Genomic DNA, 20,197 nt, shown 5'->3' with positions numbered 1-20,197 from the left:
CACATCCCAAAACTCTCCAGCTGACTGTTAACAATGCACTTCCAAACATCACTGAATTGTATGGGACAGGCTGTGGCTCAGTGGAGGAGCCTCTGCTTTGCATGCCACAAGTCCCTGGCATCTCCAGTTGAAAGGGTCAGATAGCAGGTGATGTGAAAGATCTCATCCTGAGACTATGGAGAGCTGCTGCCAGTTTGAGTAGACAATACTGACCTTGATGAACCATAAGTCTGATTCAAGGCAACGTAGATTCATGAGTGTTCATTTGTGAGTGATTCAAGACAAAGGCATCTATAATCCCATCCTTTCCAGTATGATCAGCAGCATATGTGTTATCAGAATGTGTTATCAGCAGAATATTTGTTATCAGAATGACGGAGAGGTGGGGCTCCTTTTAGGAGTCTCAGGATAACACCACTGGTCACCTCATCCTGCAACTCTGAGCAGGCATGGAAGCACAAACCCCTGCAATACCCCTCCTGCAACCGATATTCAGAGATACCTCTGAACATGAAAGTTCCATGGCAAACAGCAATTGGTGTACACAGCAGGCAACTTCCTCTAATCCACTTCGACTCATACCAGACAAAAGTAGAAAAAGTGAACAGTAAATGGAATTGTGTTGTTACTGAAACTGTACCCACAGTAGGGTGCAGACAGAAGAGTCCCAAGGCCAGAATGAGCTGTTAAAGGACCTAAAACAAGTGAGAAAGAAATAGTAGCTGTAAAACTGAAATCCAGAATGAAGACTAGAACATAAATGCCCAAGACTGTGTCCATCATTCATATGTATTTCCTTTGAAACTGGCAATGCACCACACAAAGACGGCATTGTCACTTCAAGTTTTCTACAATTCCTATCTGAACAACAGGCCAAGTTATTGAAAATAACGATCTTGCCCACATGGAACACTGTGTGATTGACAAGAGCTGAGAGTTGGACAAAATGGTCCTTTGCCACTGTGTACATTCTCACTGTTCCGAGAAACGTTTCAGAGTCAACAGTGTGCCCTGGTGTTTTCTTTTGACACCATGGCCAGACAAAATAGTATATACTCTTAGTCAGTTTTCCAGCTATAACATTTGGAACCAATTCCAGTTTCAAAAATGGCAGGGTTTTGGCTGGAACTAAATGAAGCCTGTTGAATAGTAGATTTTCCCTGGCAAAGCTGATGTTCTATATTAGGTTGGAGCTCTCATGAAACAGTAAAGAAAACCATTTGTGTTTCTGTATTCCAACTGGTAACCATAGGTTATGACATTTAGATTAATGGGCTGATCCTATGAGCCAATCACAGGCAGAAGAAATTTGGTATTAGAACAACAAGGTAACCACTACGGGTTATTCTAGTTATGTTCCAAAGAACTCAATACAAGACTCCACCAGAGAAACATTTAATGGATTTCCTGCAGCCTTCTATGGCCAGCCAATCAACAAATGCCAGTGCAACATTGGACAGAGCCGGTTTGGTGTAGTGGTTACATATGCGCACTCTTATCTGGGAGAACCGGGTTTGATTCCCCACTCCTCCATTTGTACCTGCTGGAATGGCCTTGGGTCAGCCATAGCTCTGACAGAGGTTGTCCTTGAAAAGGCAGCTGCTGTGAAGAGTCCTCTCAGCCCCACCCACCTCACATGGTGTCTGTTGTGGGGGAGGAAGATAAAGGAGATTGTGAGCCACTTTGAGATTCGAAGTGGAGGGCGGGATATACATCCAGTATCTTCTTTTTCTTCTTCCACCTCACGGGAGGATGGGAAATATCTTGCATGTTCAGCTGAGTTAGTAAAGAATATCTCCGTACAGCTGAAGCAACAGTTAACAGGATTTTTTTTGTTTATTAATATCTAGCTAAAACTTTAAGTAGTTCGTGGGAAAATGAGATCAATAAGGAGGTATGCTGCTATCACAAACTACCATAGATTTCTCAGAAACTATCATAGATTTCTCATGCGGATGGTCAGTGTGTATAAATGCACCATTATAGCTATTGCCTCTACTTGATGATTTTTTTTTGCCTTCATTTTCTTAATTAGCAGACATGCTGTAGGCTATGATTCCTCAAAGATTCACATTTTAGAATGGCACTGCAGCATAAACGGGACTACAGAATTCAAAAGACCACCAACAAAACTGTGCAATATGATGTATTCCTCACTCCTCAAAAAGCAAACAGCCCAAGAGAATAGTGTGGTTGTTGGACTAGGACAGGGGTGGCCAAACTGTGGCTCTTTCACACATATTGTGTGGCTCTCAAAAACCTCACTGTCTCATCTGCTGACTTGGAAAAGGGATTTCTCTCTTTAAATCACTTCTCCAAGACAAGCCAACTGGCAGTTTAGAGAATGCATTTAAAGTTAAAGTTGCTTTCTTTTCCCTCTTCCCTTCCCCATCTATTTGCCTGCCTGCCTGTCTTGTGGCTCTCAAAAATCTGGCATTCATGCCTTGCACTCTTAAACATATTATATTTATTCTGTGTGCCTCTTACATTAAGCAAGTTTGGGCATTCCCCCTTCTGCCACAAAGCTCCCTGCATGAACTTGGGACAAGTCACACAGTCTCAGCCTAGCCTATCTGAAAAGGTGGTTGTGAGAACAAAATAGAGAAGAGGAGGATCATTTCCTTGCCCTGATGTTCTAGGAAGGAAGATGGGATTAAAAATGTATTAGACAAGTAGGCAACCCTAATACCTACTGCATCTGCACGCAACTGTAATAAGAAGCATCAAAAGCATAAAATGCAATGTTATCAGCTACACAGGATGAACTCTGCCCTGAAAACATAAGATTGTACAAATATAGCAGCTTTATCTGTGCATATGCTTGGATCTCGACCATATTTTTACGCACACACACACACACCAAGGAGATCATCATTCTCCATTTCTCATTTTATCCTCACAGCAACCCTCTGAGGAAGGCTAGACTCGAAGAAAGAGAGACACACACCCAGTGAGGGGATTTCAGGGTGGGTCTCTCACATCTTAGCCTCTAAATATTACAGCATTCTGACTCTCGCTGTTCATTCAGTTCAGAGTGGGAAATGTTCTCCTAAGGCTCTTGCAGGAACAGGACTACATTTGTTTTAATGTAGTCAAAAACCCAAGAGAGTAAAGCTCGCCAAAAGTTTTCACTCATTGAAATGCAGCATCAAACTGACATTTGGTCATAAGAAAATCAGCCTGGACTATTCAAACTCCACACAGAAACAGGATCAGCCAAGTATTCCCTGCAAAAACCTTCTCATGCAATCACTCCTATGGAACATCTAGGGGAAGTCATTTCCCCTGTCACAGTATCACCATTCCGAATATCAAGTGAACAGCATTTCACATCACTGACCTCCTGATGTACGCCAGATTGAATTTTTCACCTGCCAGTTTTTGATGTCTCTTATCCCACTACACCTTGATGGTCATAGGCACTAGCCTGGAAAATTAGAAGGAAGTTCAACTGTGACTGTTCTACACAAAATCAACAAAAAAAATTAATTCATGGAAATGGATCATCAAGCACAGTCTGTACCTTCTTGTCTATTAAAATAACATTCAGGCAGTCTCTTCTCTTCCACCCCCCTCCCCTTTTCTTTTACTCCTTTAAGGTATCAAGATGCCAAAGAAATGTTATGTAAAAAAAATCCCCTTAAGAAATAATTTCCATGTCAAAGATATTAAGAGTTTTGTCTTCTTTGAAAAGTTTTTTTTAATGTAAAAAATAAAATTCTGGGTCAATATTAGGCTGAAGATGCATGATAGGATTTCCTGATGTGTTTTTTGACCCTTAAAAGCAGTTGAAGGGAAAGATTCAGATTGGAACCATAATCTTTCTCTGGGGCTAAGACAAAGGTGCCCATTCTCCTTCCATATTAGGGCTCACTGCTGCCAAAAAAAAAAAATAATAAGGACTTTTCCAGTTAAAGGAAGTGAGGTGTGTGTGGGGGGGGGGAGTTTACTCCCCACATGCCAGGTGCCACAGCCCTGATATCAATATTCCCCACCCTTATTGATTTTTTAGAAAATACAACAGAAATCACATTGCAATCTCCAACCAGTCACTTTTGTACAACTAAGTGAATATACACAACCAAAACAGGAAAGGAAGCCAAACAACACAGAGGCCTGTAATGGCCTCACTGTCTTTTCTGTTTCGTCTCCTCCTTAAGGACCACGGGCATGTGGGGTGAGGACTGACCAGGCTTGGGCTGTGGAAGCATCTAGTTCTTTCTGTCCTTGAAATGTTTAATTCTTCCTGTGTGTTCCATAATCAATGCAAGGAACAGCAGTGCTATGCATATCCAGCTGTGGTTTGTAGAAGTTTGTAGAAGTACAGACTGTGCCACTTGGCATAAGTTCCAGGGAGCACTAGCCATCTTTTGCAGCCCCAGTGCTCTACTAGAACAGGTGAGATTTCCTGGACTTGATGGAACTTCAACTATTTCTTCAACTATTGTCTTTATCTTTGACTAAATGGTCAGACTTGTGAAAAGATGGATTTTATCCTCCTTCAGGAAGAGAATACATATCAGAACGGAAAATCCAAATTAGCTTTCCATTTCAGTTATTAATGGATGACTGCCTATATTGAAGAAAATAATGTTAAATTTAAAGTGTTTTTAAAAACTACTTAGTTCAGTTTAAAGGATTAAGGATAAACATGGCCATTTCCTTCAAATGGGGCAAAGAAAGAAGCATTCCATAAATGAAAAATTTCTCCAGAATTTCTCCAGTAGTGATCTATATTTAAACTTCCAATTCATTCACAAGATATACTACCACAAGTGGGGAAAAGCATTATTAGCTTATGTTCTGTAAGAACCCATACAACTAATTTGCAACACAATAGAAATTACTAGTTCTTCCAGCGCTGACTAGCTTGACCTGCTTCTGAAATCACCACCCAAAATGGAATCAACTCAAATGTAGAAAAGTATTATATTGTCTCTGCTTTGTGGTCAGAGGTTAAATACAGTCCTGGTTGCTTGACTTCAGCCAGATAATTTTAATTTCTTTCAACCTTCCCCACAGACAAGAGAGAAATTTCCTTCAGTTAGATCAAGTATGAACCACCATGTTTCAAGAAAACAGATCGTCAGGAATTTTACTGTGGGCACCAACGTCCAGTGTTCCCTCTAAGTTGAGTTAGTATGAACTATCTTACAGTTTTTTAGACTTCAGCTCACACATTTTTGTCTTAGCTCAGGAAAAAATGGCCCCACAGCAAACTAATTTATGCAGTAGCTCACAACTTTAATGCCAGTAGCTCATGAAGTAGAAAGTTTGCTCACAAGACTCCACTGCTTAGAGGGCCCATTGCCAAAGACTACTGATACTCAGCGAGATACTCCTGGAATGTGATTTAGCAATGTGCACCTGGAATGTGATATACCAGCAGGGGTGGCCAACGGTAGCTCTCCAGATATTTTTTTTGCCTACAACTCCCATCAGCCCCAGCCAGCATGGCCAATGGATGGGTCTGATGGGAGTTGTAGGCAAAAAACATCTGGAGAGCTACCGTTGGCCATTCCTGTGATATAGCAAAGCCCACCTGAACTGGGATGGTCTCTTTTCCGCAGAAGAGAGGCAAACCCAGTCCAATCTCTAGGCCCCTATGCAGGCTGACATGACACTGAGTCTGGTTTACAGGCCTGGCAGACATTTTAGCTGTGCTGAAAGGCTGATTTTCTGATTCTGGGGATGGAGAAACTCAGGCCCAGATAAGGAAATATAGTGGGCAAAGCTGTAAAAATTCCTTCACCCTTTTGGCAACCTCTTGCAAGTCCTGTTCTCAAAACAAAGAAACAACATAAGGGACACAAACACCCCCTTGCAACTCCTAAGCAAATGGTCTGTATGTATGGTCTGCTATCCCTCAGGAAAGACAGCAGAAACGCAAAGGTTAAAGACTAAGTGCCATCTTGTTGTATGAATGTGTGCTATATCTTTAATCTGGTCTCACATTTCTGTCAGGGAAATTAGGTGCCACAGAATCTATATTTTTCCTTACTGCTAAAAGCTATCAGAGTGAAGCCATCTCCTAAACACATGATTAATGGACATCCATACTGACATATAGAGAGAGATCTATCACCTCTTTTGAGCTTCAAGGAAACCAGCCTCTGTAGTAAAAGTCATAAAGCCATTTGCCCAAACGAATTAAAAGTCCTCTTTTGGGAATTTGCATATATGACACCCTGCTTTCTCATTGGATACTTGGTATATGACACTCTGCTTTCTCATTGGATTTTAAGGTTGCCGGGACCCTCCTGACAACGGGTGGGGGGCACTTACCAGTAGCAGGAGAGAAACCTGGCTACATCACCAGAAATGTGGCAAGGTCACCTCTAGCATGCATTAGAAGGGACGTCAGTGTGTTGCTATGTCACTATGACACTCCAGTATTTGAGCAAAAGCTCCATGGTAAAATAGCTTTTACCACAGTGCTTTTGCTCAAATGTCAAACTGACATCACAACGTTATGACATCACTTCCAGTTAGTGCTGGAAGTGACATCTGCACATTGCTAGCAACAGAGACCTAAGCCAGCCTCCTGTGCTGGTAAGACCCCCCCACTGGCCAGCTGATTGGTGATGGGGGTGCGCAGCAGGTAGCTGGTAACCCTATTTGATTGTAAGTAGCTCCATGTATCTAAAGAAAAGCAATACTTTGAAGAGCAGAAACAAAACCAAATTAACAGATACACAGAATCTTTTTTTGTTGTTTCATCTGGTGATTCCTCCTTCCTGTTCTATGTTTTAATTTTGTGTGTTTGTATTTTTTATGTGTCTTAGTTTGGTATCAATAATGGGTTTTAATTTGGTTTTAACAGCTGACGTTTTATGCATCCTTTTAAGCCGTTAGCTGCCTCGGTGGCCCTCATAACAGCAAAAAGGTGTGGTATACATTTGTAATTTTTTTATAATGAAAGGTGAAAGCTCAAAGACAGGTAACATGTGCAAAACAATGGTAACAGAACACAAGAAGGGAACCGTACTTAGTGCTTTATCCACTATATTTGCTGTTCTTTTCTGAATTGTATATTTCTTTTGATGAGATTTCTCGATGTTGCATTATTAAAGATGTATACAATTGCACATATATTATTTCTCTTAATAAAGAATGCATTAATATTTTGTAACAATTTCTGAAGATTATGGGAAGGAATACAGACTTTTCCCTGTAAAAGTTAACCTCCGTGTCAGAAAAATAAAAACAACCTTATTATCCATTTTTTAAAAACAGAATCTGGATACTTTTTATGAGGTGCAGTTTTCCCTTCAATGGACAAAAAGAGAATTTTTACCAGAAGCACTAAGACTTTGGGGGTACAGGGAAGAAAGCAGACAACGATTAGGGTCACGTAGGACTGCCATCTTCTGACCTTATGATCTAGGGACCCTTTCACAACTGATCCTTTCACAACTTGTTACAGCTACAGCAGCACAGCAAGAACTGTACCTTCCAAGCATAGAGATAACAGTAAGACTTGCTGCAGAACTCTCTGCTCAAATGCTGTATCAGCCTTAGTGATAGATCCATCTTGTAGTGCCTGATAAACACTGACATAGAGGTCCAAGTAGCGGCCTTGCAGATATCTGCAATGGATGCATTAGTGTTGAATGCTGCTGATGTAGAAGCACTTCTTGTTGAATAAGCTGTGATCCTCTCTGGGACCTGAAGGCCCTGAGAATCATATGCCAAGGAGATGCAGTCCTTTAGCCACCTGCTTAGCATAGCCTTAAGAACCCTTTCCCCTTGACTGCTGGATTAAAAGCCACACAAAGGGAATCTAACTTCCTAAATGGCTTGGTCGTCCTAATATAAATGTGAAGTGCTCTGTGAAGCTCAAGTGAATGCCAGTTCTTCTCCCTGGGATAAAACAGCTTTGGGCAGAAGGATGGTAAATATATCTCCTGTGAGCTGTGAAAAGGTGTGTTGACCTTGGGAATGAAGGTCGGATATATATGCAGAACCACCATGTCTTTATGGAAGATGCATAAGCCCTTTCTGATGGAAAGAGTACTTATCTCTTGCTGATGTGATGGGCACCTACATCAGGAAAAGTACCTTCAGGGTAAGGAACTTCAGGGAAACCTCCCTCAGCAGCTCTAATGGAGGATTGTTTTAGAGCCTGAAGAACAACATGATGTTCCCAAGAGGAAAACCTGTGCACTGTAGGGGGCTGAGACAAAGTAACTCCCTTCAGAAATCTCTTCACCACCAGGTGCCTGGAGAGTGATGCTAGCTGATGAAAGTATGGTGCTCGGAGCAGTTACCTGGCAATAGAGAGTACTTGCTCTTAGACCCTGACAGACTCTACCCTGTAGGAAGGAAAGCACCTGAGGAAGATTTGGGATGTCTGGTTGCAGGTGTTTCCTCCAGCACCATCTGACAAAAGTCTTCCAAGAACTGTTGTAAATTCTAATAACCGGAGTTTCTCCAGGCCACCATTATGGTCTGAATGACCTGAACAGCACACAACAGGGTTTCCTCTGAAGCAGTGGGCAAAAGTCAAACAGCCTCAGGAAAGATAAAGCCAGAAGAACAAAGTTTGTTTTTTAAACAAAGGAAAAGGCACATTCATGGAAAGAGAAAAATAAAGTGCAACCAAAGGAGCTTCTTAAAGAAGCCCTGAACCCTACAGAGAACAGGCAGAATAGAAATATACTAATAAAATAAAAACCTAAGGAGCTCTCTAAATCCATTGCTCTCTCAGGCAGAGGCAGGAAAAAGACAGAGGGTGGGCTCCTCTTCTCTCCACCCCAAGATGGAAAGTGCAGTCCATTTCCTGTCTCCAGGGATTGTGGGAAGAGGAACCCAAGACTATCAAAGTGTCCTCCTCCCCTTGAGACAGAATGTAACTGCAGTTATCTATGCAATCTAAGTCCCTTATTTTCAATGTATTTTAAGCTTCTATACATTTTAAATTGTGAAGCACTGAAAATTTTCAAATGTTTAAAATATAAACCACAGTTGAAAACATAACATTTTTCATTCTAATTTGTCTTTTCTGTCTTACATATACAAATACACAGCACTTACACACACAACCGACTCAGAAATCTTTCACTGCCACAGATCTGTCTCTGTCTCACCACTTGGCTAAAATATCTTTATTCCAACATGTTTTCATTGAAAGCCATGTAGTAAATACCAAAGGTTAAAAAAAGAAGAAGCAAAGCCAAAGTTAATCTATAATTATAATATCCCATAATTAGTTTAATAAATCTCATGGACAAGACATTACTAATAGTTTCCTTCAATAAAGTTAGCATTCCATTTCCTTCCATTAAAAATAAAGCACACCCAAATACCAAATATTCAGCACTTCTCCAGTCCTGTTTGTATTACCACATCTTACAGACAAAATGATTTGCTGGACACTCAGCCATGTAGCCTATTCAGTCCCCATTTGACTTTATATATGTGATCTGAAGGTTTTACAATAAAAGGGAACTTTTTTCCTCATCATGGCGTTATTTAATCTAAAGCTCTTGCTCAAAGCAAGTATATTTCAATAGTTTGGATTAATGCTTTGAAACACAATACCTCAGTTTTCTTTTGTTCTTTTCCTTTGTTTTGCACCAAGCTAGTACAGCTACACATTGTGCACAAATCTCTAAAGCAAAGACTCTACACGTGTGCATACAACAGACAGTGTTAGATCACTTCTTTTAAAAACTTGGCAATATCATATTGGCAGGAAGTAACTGTCACAACAATATTTAGAAGGATTTAGATTTCAAACCAGTTTGGTCGCTAACCCTTATTGTTGTCATTTAATTAGCAGTATCTCAACCGCTTTTGCTGTGGCAGTCTAACATATTGTTTCATTCCAGCACAGAATGGGGAAAATGTTTGCGCAACAAAGCAAACTTTGGCAAAAGAATTAGGAACCTTTTCAGAATGGAGACTTCATTGCCGAGAGGGCATGCACATAGTCACCTCGATCCAACAAACTCTACCATCTGCAAGAGCTCCAGCATATAGAGCAAGTTTGCAGGACTCTCCACTTCTGCAAAAGAACAGTGTCTCATGAAGATGCTGCAGTACACCTGTGAATCTCCAGATCACAAAACATTAACTCAGTCTTCTGTGCATGTACCCTACATGTCCTTTTTGCCCTTCACTCTAACAGAAGCCACTGGGCAGAAGAAGCAATGAGGGGGACCCTTCTTGTTTCTCACACTTTCTTTTACACAGCTTCACAGAGAAATTCTTGAAGCCATGCCCCCATATCTGAAATGAGAACAGATGAGAGGACCATGAGGAACAGAAGGGCATTAAAGGGTGAGGTTTTATTGTGTGTTAAGATGTGATTCATTCTGTATGTTTTTGTAAATATGTTATGGTGGCACTGATGAAGGCAGAAAAGATGAGATATAAAATTTTGTAAATTAAACAAACATTTTGTAAATTAAACAAACATTGAGAAAAAATGAATTATGAAGAAACATTGAGAAAAAATGAATTATGAAGGATTTGTTCTCTGTAAACTGCAGGATACACAGTCCAAGAGTCAGCACATCCCTCAAAGGAAACATCTCTGGAAGAGATTAACAAAGTGAAACCGCCATCTAAATGAGGGTAGGGCTTTGAATTGGTATGAATAGTGGACCTTATTCCATAGAAGATAATATTTTGATCCAGAAACAGTCTTGTTGAATTGGGTCCATAAGTGTCCACTATTTCCTTACCTCTTCCCCCCGGACTTGGCCACAGTGACCCAGGCTTGATTACTGCAATTCACTTTATAAGGGCTTGTCCTTGTAGCTGATCTGGAAACTCCAGCTGGTGCAATACATGGTGGTGCACCTGTTCAATGCACTGCCTGTGCAAGCACGCATTCAGTCAGCGTCACGCCAATTGTACTGGCTACTGATTGAGTACCAGATCCACTTCAAGGAACTGGTATTGACCTTCAAAGCCATGTGTGACCTGGGGCCAACTTACCCGAGAGACCACCTCTCCACATATGTGCTCTGAAGAGCCTTGCACTCTGCCAGTCGAGATCTGTGGCTGTCCCCGGTCTGAAGGACATCCATTTAGCCTTGACCAGGAACAGGGCTTTTTCTGTCCTGGCTCCAGCCTGGTGGAACATGCTCCCACGTGAGATCAGAGCCCTGTGGGACCTTTTACCATTTCACAGGGCCTGTAAAATTAGGGTTGCCAATCCCCAGTTGGGCAAACCAGAAACTGCCGTGTACTGATTAGCAAACACTAGAAATAAACCACTGCTTTTTTATGTTGCAAGTAAATGCTTAAGCAATTTCTTTCATAATTATGCAATTATATTATCATCATCACAAACCAAAATTAATTAAATGTCCACAGAAAAATCAAAAAGTTATTTCACACCACTCTTGTAAGGTAGTACTCTACAGTCCACTGTCTCAGTTCTCCTTTGCTTGAAAGATGTAGACAGTACCACGCTTGTATATGATTCTCCTATGGGTAGCAGACCAAAGTCTGACAGGTGCGGTGGCTACACAGGTCCTAGGTTCAGTTCTGTGTTTCATTAACCTTCCGCTGGCCACTTTCTTTTAGCTTTGGAATCTGTGCTAAAGGCAATTGTTCACAAATTATAATACAATGTTACTTTGCAGCTTGCAGGAATGGTTCTCCAAACCATGGTTCTGCAAAGTAACAGAGGCAGACAGCTTAGAAGACATGCACTGGCCACAATGCTGGTTTGCCAATCAGTCTGAAGCAACCACCCACTTAATAAGTAGTTTGATACTGGTACTCAAAATTAATCCCTGTTGTCGTACTTCAGATTGCATGGCTCAGTTCAGACAACTGAGCACTTTCGCCTCTTTTCTCACATGCAGTCACACTTTGTTGAATATAGTTTGCACTGCTTGCAGCACGACAGCCTTTTTTCTTCCAAACCAGAACAGGAAAGCATATTTTGAAGTGGGTTTCAGTTCTGGCTACTAAGGGGGCTAAGCTAACTGCAGCTTGTTATTCAGATGTCACAGTAAACGGCAGTTATTTTTTTAAAAAACCTGAAAATGAAGCAACTTGCAAGAAGGAAGGATCTTAACAATTCTTCAAATGATAGACTGGAAGATCAACATAATGAAGCCTCTGTCCAACTGCTTGATATAAATTACAGTTTTATCTTCTCTAGGATAGCAAGCCAAAAAGGGCCCCATGACATTTCAGAACACAGAAAATTAAGCCACATTGCGCTCCTCTCACTAACCAAGAATTCCATTCCATTTCTCTCAGCTAGGTAAATACAGTGCTGTGATATGACCAGTGCCCTTTTTTCTTCTAGTGCTACAAGAAAGCAACTCAGAAGAAAGCAAAGAGGAGCAGAAGCCATGGACAGATCCACCCAGAAACAGATAGTCAAGCTGTAGCATAGACAACCATACCGACCTGCAATGTTCTTACCACCTTCTGGCTCAAGCCTGCTTTTGAAATCTTGGAAACTACACAGGAAACTACAATACGATCAGCCAAAAAAGAAAACAGGCAATGGTTTAAAAGTGGTTGTATGAATAGACCCAGTAATCTAATGCAAGGACTGGGGTTCTCATCTGCTTAAAACTCACATGATTGAGATTTCTTTAATCTATTAAATCTGCATGTAGCTAAATATTTTTGAAACAGAAAAATCATGCTCCTGAAAACTGATGCCTCCCCTGTGTTGCAACAGACAACTTAAAGTGTCTTTACTTCCAGAGCTGGAAGAGTGCCTCCTTCTTAGACGGTTTCTGTTACAGTTTCTGTAAGAACTTCCATTAATATTAGTTTAACATTTTCATATTTAAGAAATAGCCTCTTTGGGTTTAATTCTATAAACTGATCATTGCAGCCCTGTTAAATGCCTGCCCAGGCAAAAACACTGTCATGGTACTAGGCAACAGAACTGGTATACACATTGGTGAATTCTTGAATTCATTCCAGCGTATAATATTTTATTATTTGTGCCATGTTTTTTGCCCAATGCAGACCCAAGTGGCTCACAATACAAGAGGAAATAAACAATAGAAAGGGGAGGCTTCAGAGCTCAGAAATTCTGTTCTCTGCTTGCTGGAAGCTGCAATCTTTAGGCTAAGAGCTAAATGACCAAACTTCTAGTGCTGAGCTCAGACTTTAAATGCAAAGTTTTAGTCTCAAGACTAATGAAGTTTAAAACTAACAAAGCTTATACCCAGAATTAAACTTTGCTGGCCTTAAAAGTGCCATTTGATTCAAACTCTGTTCTATTGCTTCAGACCAACATAGCTGCCCACCTAATTCTGCTTTAAATGCAGATCTTTGCTAGAATATATTTCCTGTCCTAAAGATTTCTGTCATATCTGCTACATATTGCCACAATCCATTGCTTGAATCGGAAGAAATACAAGAAGAGGGGCAATCAAGGCTTCCTACTTCCCCTTCCATGCCCCCCCAAAAGCCACTCCTTCATAACAGCCTCTCCATAATGAGACTTGATGCAGCACTGCAGACATCAACACATCAGAGAATGAATGAAAGTGCCACCTGCTCATGCTAGGACATCACAAGTCTCAACCTATGTAACTTAGGAATTGCTACATAGCAGTTTACTAAAGTCACAGCAGTCTGTTCAAATCAGGCAGATATTACTAAGATGAAGTTAATACAGTTCCTGCTTTCATATGAACATACCGCCAACTATTTCAAAGTTTAATCAACTAAATAGCATGACATTCCTAATACACTTCCTAACCAATTAGCACATCTCAAACAAACCGCATTCGCTTCATTACAAACTTCACTTTTCATCTGGGCTCTTGAGTGAATACTGTACCCTCTTGCCTTTGGCTAATCCAGTTCTTTTTTTAAATCAAAGTCTGAATTTAACAGCTTTGCAATCCAGAGTCCTAATGGTAGATGTCAAAAATGTATAATTAGGACTTGGCTCAATTTAAAAAAAAATAACAAGACTTACAGAATGCACGCATTGTGCCACTTTCATATGTTAAGACTTTTATGGAAGGAAATTAGAGACATGTATAAATGAGGAATAAATGAAATGAATGTTCCTATAACACAATATGTAATACATACACTGGGAAAAGAGACAACACAGTTCTTCCATTCAAAAAGGCATAGTGTACCCAGGTTTCCTGAGCATACTGGTCCTGATCCTGCAGTCTTTGTGCACAGCCCATGAAACAATCACTGCTGGTGACTTGAAGGAAGGAGGGGAAAGGAGCTGCCTAGGACCAGTCTTTCCATTTGGTTGGGACTGTCAAGAGGACCACTCATCAGTCAAGCCCATGGCAACCCAAAACTGTATGCATACAGCTCCTGATGCTGAATAAATTGCTTCCCATTCAGCAGATTTTTGCATAAGTGGAATTTAATCACAAAGATATATTCTGCACTTCCACACAAAGACAGATCTCGCTATGTATGTTTCACCAGTCCACAACTGATTCATAGCAATCCCAGCAAGGGGCTTTCAGGGTAAATGAGAAGCAGAGGTGCTTTGCCATTGCCTTCCACTGCAGATTCTTCCTTCATGGTCCCCACTCTAAGTACCAACCTTGCTTAGCTTCCAAGAGCTGACAAAATTGGGCTATACTGTACTATTCCACATCCAGAGTTCTTGCTTAAAACAGAACAAATATATAGGAAAATGTTGCATACATTTCTCCCAGGATATAAAGACACTATGATTTATTTATTACACACTTTTTATTTGTTGGCACATTCATGTTTGCGCACAACTAGCTTTTTTCCCACTCACCTTATAATGTCCCCGCAAATGGCAACATATATCAATGTGTAAGAAGTCAGTTTATTAAAACTTCCTCTGCCTGAAACCCAAACACTACCACCAAAATGTAAGCACCAACACATGATCTCCAGAAAACTTTAAGAACACTGTAAAATGTTCTCTGTGTGTCTGGGAATCAAGTTCCCAGTATGGAACACATTAGCCCAATCTAGGTAGGTAGGTTTATTGTGGCACCAGGCCAGTATAGCATCTAAGTAGATTACATCTACAATAAAAATAGCTAAAAATTGTACAAGTAGAATATAAAATAAGAGAGGACCATGCAAACTGAATATATAACTATCCACCAAATATCAAAAGGGAGTTTAAAAGAATTTAAAGAATTTGAATGTGAGGGTAATCTGGCTGCTATATCCATCACCTCATTGGTAGCCAGGGTTGATTCGACTGATCTGGCTGGCTAGGCAGGGGTCCCCTACCTCCCTCACTGGGGAAGGCTTAAGCACACTTGCCCAGCATGCCATGTTTCTTATCTACATTAGGCCAACACATGCCTGGGAATTAAATTCTGAACATGGAATCTGTAAATATGTTTGATCAAGCAAACCCGGGGAGAACATGAGGAAAACAGAACATGTAGTTAGGCTCTGAAACAAATAATGTAATTTCAATCCACTTTCAATGCACTTTGCAACTGGATTGTACTGTGTGAAATGGCAAAATCCACTTGCAAATGGTTGCTGAAATGAATTGAAAAGACATTATTTAGCATGTGTGAAAGTGCCCAATTGCTTCCAAGTCTCATTGAACAAAGAAGATATCATTTCAAAGTATATATGCATATAGGATCAAAATCATATTATTCCACTTCTATAAGGAGAATTATCGTTGACTGATGTTGACTTGTCCAAGCCAACACGATAGTTGATTCAGATACAACACTAGATGTAATCTGATGTTATATAAGCAAACTTCACATCCAAAGCTGCTTTACATCAAGTCAATCCAGTCATCTGGGTTGTGTGTTCTGACCAGCTGCGGCTTTCAAGCATCTCAAGGAAGCCCCTTTCTTATCACCTTCTGTCATATCCCTCACTGGGATATAAGAACTCAGAGATCTCCATTCTGACTCGTACCTAATAAAGGAAACATCAATTCTCAAAAGCATACTGGTCTCTAAAGCTACTGGACTCACAGCTAGCTGTTCTACTGAAGACCAACATAACTACCTTGCAAAACTATCTGCCATGGTTTTTAAATGGAGACAGCAGGGATTGAATCTGAGACTTTCTACAGGTAAAGCAGTTTCTATCCCTGTCAGTGACTCTTAAACATCCTTTGCACCACTTCCCACTTGGATTCTCTTCCCAACATATTCTTATCTAGAAAGCCATGGTTTGGAATAGTTCCAGCTCAGAAGTAACCATAATTTGCACAACCCAGAGTTTGGCCAGCACAAAGGGAGGGAGGAAAAGATGTGTGAATCAATGTGAACGAAGCCCGAACAGGGCAGAGATCCTGGAAGACCAGGTGTCTATGTTTACTTTCCTCTGCCTTAGATCATCCTTGGCGACCTGTCACAGGTATACTCCAAATAAATATTAAGAATACCATCTATCCTGCCTACCTACCAAGGAAGGTCCTGAGAAAGAAGCAGCATGAAAGACGTTCCCTTTCTAGTTTTTCATGAGCATAAAAAGAATGTGCATCAAAATATTTAAACTATATTCTGGGAATTTAGTAAAAGTCTTATTCATTTTTTTAAAAAAATGTACCCCAAAACCATTTTCCAGCAGAAAAATGCATATTGCTTTCCTTTGCCAGTTTCATTTAATTCATGATGGCCAAGATTAGTATATAATAAGGACCTTATGACATTCAAGTTTCTCCTCATCATGTTGAAACATTTCTTCCAAGCATTATTTTCTTTCTCCAACTTTTATGTAGTTTGTTGATTTTATTACCATAAAGCCTAAGACTTCTGAATGCAGTGCAAAATCCAGACTACCCAAATAATAATTTGGTATTACTGAGGCAAGTTCATCCCAGTTAAAGTGCGACCTTAACTGTTCAGAATAATTTGAGACACACATTTATTCATAGACACAGACTTGTGTATTTGTCTAAAGTTGGATTACCAAAGCAGTCATTCTATTCCATAGGCTTCTCCCTTCCCTCCCCCCCCCCCCAAAAAAAAAGCTACTACATCTATTTCCATAGTTACAGAAGATAGTTACTCAGGCTGGAAGTTTGCTTCGGGGAAATACATACTCCTTTCAGGGGCGAAAAGAGATACAGAAAGACAAAGAAAACCCTTCCTTTAACTATGTATCAGAGGAGTCCAAGCCAAGAAATCAGGCGGCCGTTATCGGGGAACTCATAGCCGGATTCTCTCTGGGTCAACCTGCAGCCCAATTCTGTGCGCCAGGTCCACTCCGCTTTTGTACAAGTGGACAGACTTCCAAATAAGCCCAGTCAGGATGGCCGCCTTCTTCCTTGAGAAGCCCCCCGAAAAAAAAGAAGCTGCTTGGGAGAGACGGTTGCTCGGAGGAAGGCAAACCTGCCTTCAGGTGCAGCCAGTCGAAGCGCAGCTCGCGAAAGAAGTTGCAGCGCCGCGCCGCCTTCTCCCACCTGTTTGATCCCCGCCGCCGCACACTGCGACACCGGCGAGCCGCGTCTGTCCTTCCCGCCAGCCCCCTCGCCCAGTCCGGCCACCCCAAGCGGCAAACCAGCCAGGCGGGTCAGCTCGGGACGGAGCTCTCCCGAAGGAAGCTACTGCCTGGCTGCGGCGGCTGCCCCCTGCGGACCAAAGGCACCCCCAACATCCCCCGGCAGCCCGGAGCAGAACTTCCGACCAGCGGCCCAGCAGCTGAGCTGCAAAGCGCCCGGCAGCGCCGCGGTCACCAGTCCCCCGAGCGCGGGGCAGCGATGCCCTCCTCTGCCTGGCCCCGAGAGCCGCTCCCAGGAGCTGCGGCTTCGTCCCCCCCTCCCCGGCGGTGCCACACTCACCTTGGCCGCGGCTGCTGCTCCTGCCGCTGCCCTCCCTCTCCGCGCGGCCCCTCGTCGGCGCAGCCCTCCCCGCCTGTGCCATCTTCTTCGCCCGCAGCCGCGGAGGAAAAGTTGCCTCGGCTGAGGGAGGCTGACGTGAGCAGCGGCCGGGCGAGCAGCGAGGGGCGGGGCGTCGCTCTCCTCTCGCCCGCTGCGGCGACTCGGGGAGGATTTGCTAAAAATAGCAAGGGGGGGGGGACAGCGTGGCTGCCGCCGGGCGGGAAGAGAGGGGAGGGAAGCCCACCGCGTGGGGGGGGGGGCAGAGCAAGGCCGGGGGCCTCTTCTCCCGGAGAGGGCGGGGGATGGAGCCCTCCACTCCTTTGCAAGGTTTCTTCTCTTCCTTTTTTCAAACGAACCGGGGGAGGGGGGCGGGCAGGCGCCTTTAAAAACTGCCAGAAAAGCGACTCTTGACATGGACCGTGGGTTTGGACGCGCTCTTTGCAGAAAGTCCCTTGAGCGCTACAGAAGGGGGGGGGGGTGCTCAACAGGTGTAGTTTTCTTAGTCGCCCCGCCCCCCGAAAGCAGAGGCTTTCCTGTTAGATTTCTACCTGCTCTGCAGCAGGGGAGAACCAGCGCGAGGAAAGCAAAGCAACTCAGAACTGGCTCTGATGAAGAAGGACCTTTGACTCCCGAAAATCGACTGGAGTCTGGACTCGAATCTAGCTCCCCTAAAACTGGGTGTTTTGAGAGCCGGGAACCCTATAAACCACTATACTCAGCCTCTTCCCCAAATCACGATTCGGAAGGAAGTTATGATGATTACATTGGTTAAATAAATGCATTCGCATTTCATGGAACTCAAGGCGGCAGAGGCCGCGTGCCAACAATTCCCTAAGCGGCGCCTTCTTCTCCAATGCAAGGGACCATACTTTCTTTAGGAGGTGCTTCAGAAGAAGCCGGGGGATAATCGCCTTTGTGTGGAAACAGCTGCCTTGCCACCATTACAGAAAAATGTTTAGCTAGGAACCTCCTAAATATTCTGCGACTGGACCTGGCCCCCATGGCAGCCATTTTGTTGTGGTACAGTCACTACCTGCTCTCAAAATCCATTAGCTTTCTTTAAACTGGAGTAATTCCAATAAGATTGTTTTTTGTTTTATTAACTTCAGCAGAGTTGCTGCTTCAGCGCACTGATGTGACAGGTGCACTGTAAGCCCTAAACTACTCCCCTTCCCCAGATTACCACATTCAATTTATGTGCTAAATAACTTGCAAGGACTACCATCTGTGGTTCAAGGCTCCTTAATTTGCAACACATGTTGGACCTTCCAAATCACCTTGAAAGGCAGGAGAGTCACTTTTCAGCCCATGACTCTGAGGCCACATTTAAACAAGACACTGGAGAGTCAAAAGGACTGGTGTGAATTTGTGCATGTCTTTCCAACACAACTTAGTTGTGTCATTTCTTAACCAGCATTGCATTTCTTCCCCTTTGCATCAGAACTGTTTCACAAATATATTCAATGCCTGAAATATTCTGTCCTTCAAAATGCATTCAGAATAATGAGTGTCACACTAAAATAACTCCCTTTGCTGCCCTGAGAAGGCTGCCAACTGGGAAATTTCAAGAGAGGAAATCCACTGCAAAAAGACATAACATTCCTTGGTATTAGCACCCCCCTGCCCCAGTTTCATTTCCTTCCTGGACAGAAAATGTGAAAGCAACTAGCTGACCTTCCACTTTACTTTTCAATTAAGGCTACAGTGTTATGGACATATATGTGGGAATAAGTTACTTGGGTCTATGGATCAAATACTTCTGAGTACATGCATAGGCTTTGTGTGGAATACTGTAGATGGAATATTAAATGTCTTCAACATTAGAACAATCATCAAGTTTTGTCTCTCACCCTGAGAATGCTGAATTATCTGTGAAGAATAAGGTTGATCTGTCTTTTAATTTTCCATTTTTTGAAAATGGATAGCAAAGCATTCTCTTAAAATTAAGCAAATATCTGAATGAATTTTACTTGCTAAAAATTACCATCAGGAAATGGCACTCAATGAACAACTGTCAATATACTAACCTGCATTGGTGTTATTGTGCAAAGTTCTTCAAAAAATTATTTCTACCTATTAAGATAAGCACTGTTAAATGTATGTGTGATGATAGGGAAAGCTTTCCAAGCTATATCAGTGGAGAACTGGAAAGGTCCTGGCAGCCATATAGGCTTCTGTGTGCTCCATGATCATAACTCAAGAGCTTGCCTAAGAGCTGGCACAGCTGAAAGAGCAGCATGGATTGGTCTCCAGTGAAATTTGGCATGGTGAACCAGGCACAGGAAAGCTGCGGACACTTGAGGTGGAATCAAGTACCATGGTTGGTTTAATTACATGATTGGGGCCCATGTGTCAAAACCAAAACCTTTATTATGGCAGCATTCATGGCATGAATATGACAATAGAGAAGCACAGGTGGTTTGCCATTGCCTT

The 20,197-nt window shown here is 42.2% G+C and overlaps 1 protein-coding gene across 1 annotated transcript in view; it reads right to left on the bottom strand.

Annotated features, from left to right (window-relative positions):
* The window catches only part of HDAC9 (histone deacetylase 9), a 689,984-nt gene extending 672,134 nt beyond the window's left edge, over nt 1-17,850 (bottom strand). Inside the window, exon 1 of the mRNA XM_060248614.1 lies at nt 17,726-17,850. The gene's annotated coding sequence lies outside the window, so the exon portion shown is untranslated. The remainder of the gene's footprint in view (nt 1-17,725) is intronic.
* Nucleotides 17,851-20,197: the final 2,347 nt, after the last annotated feature.

Source organism: Heteronotia binoei, chromosome 10, assembly GCF_032191835.1.
Source record: "Heteronotia binoei isolate CCM8104 ecotype False Entrance Well chromosome 10, APGP_CSIRO_Hbin_v1, whole genome shotgun sequence".
Classification (NCBI taxonomy): domain Eukaryota; kingdom Metazoa; phylum Chordata; class Lepidosauria; order Squamata; family Gekkonidae; genus Heteronotia; species Heteronotia binoei.
This window is presented reverse-complemented; position numbering and strand designations above follow the sequence as displayed.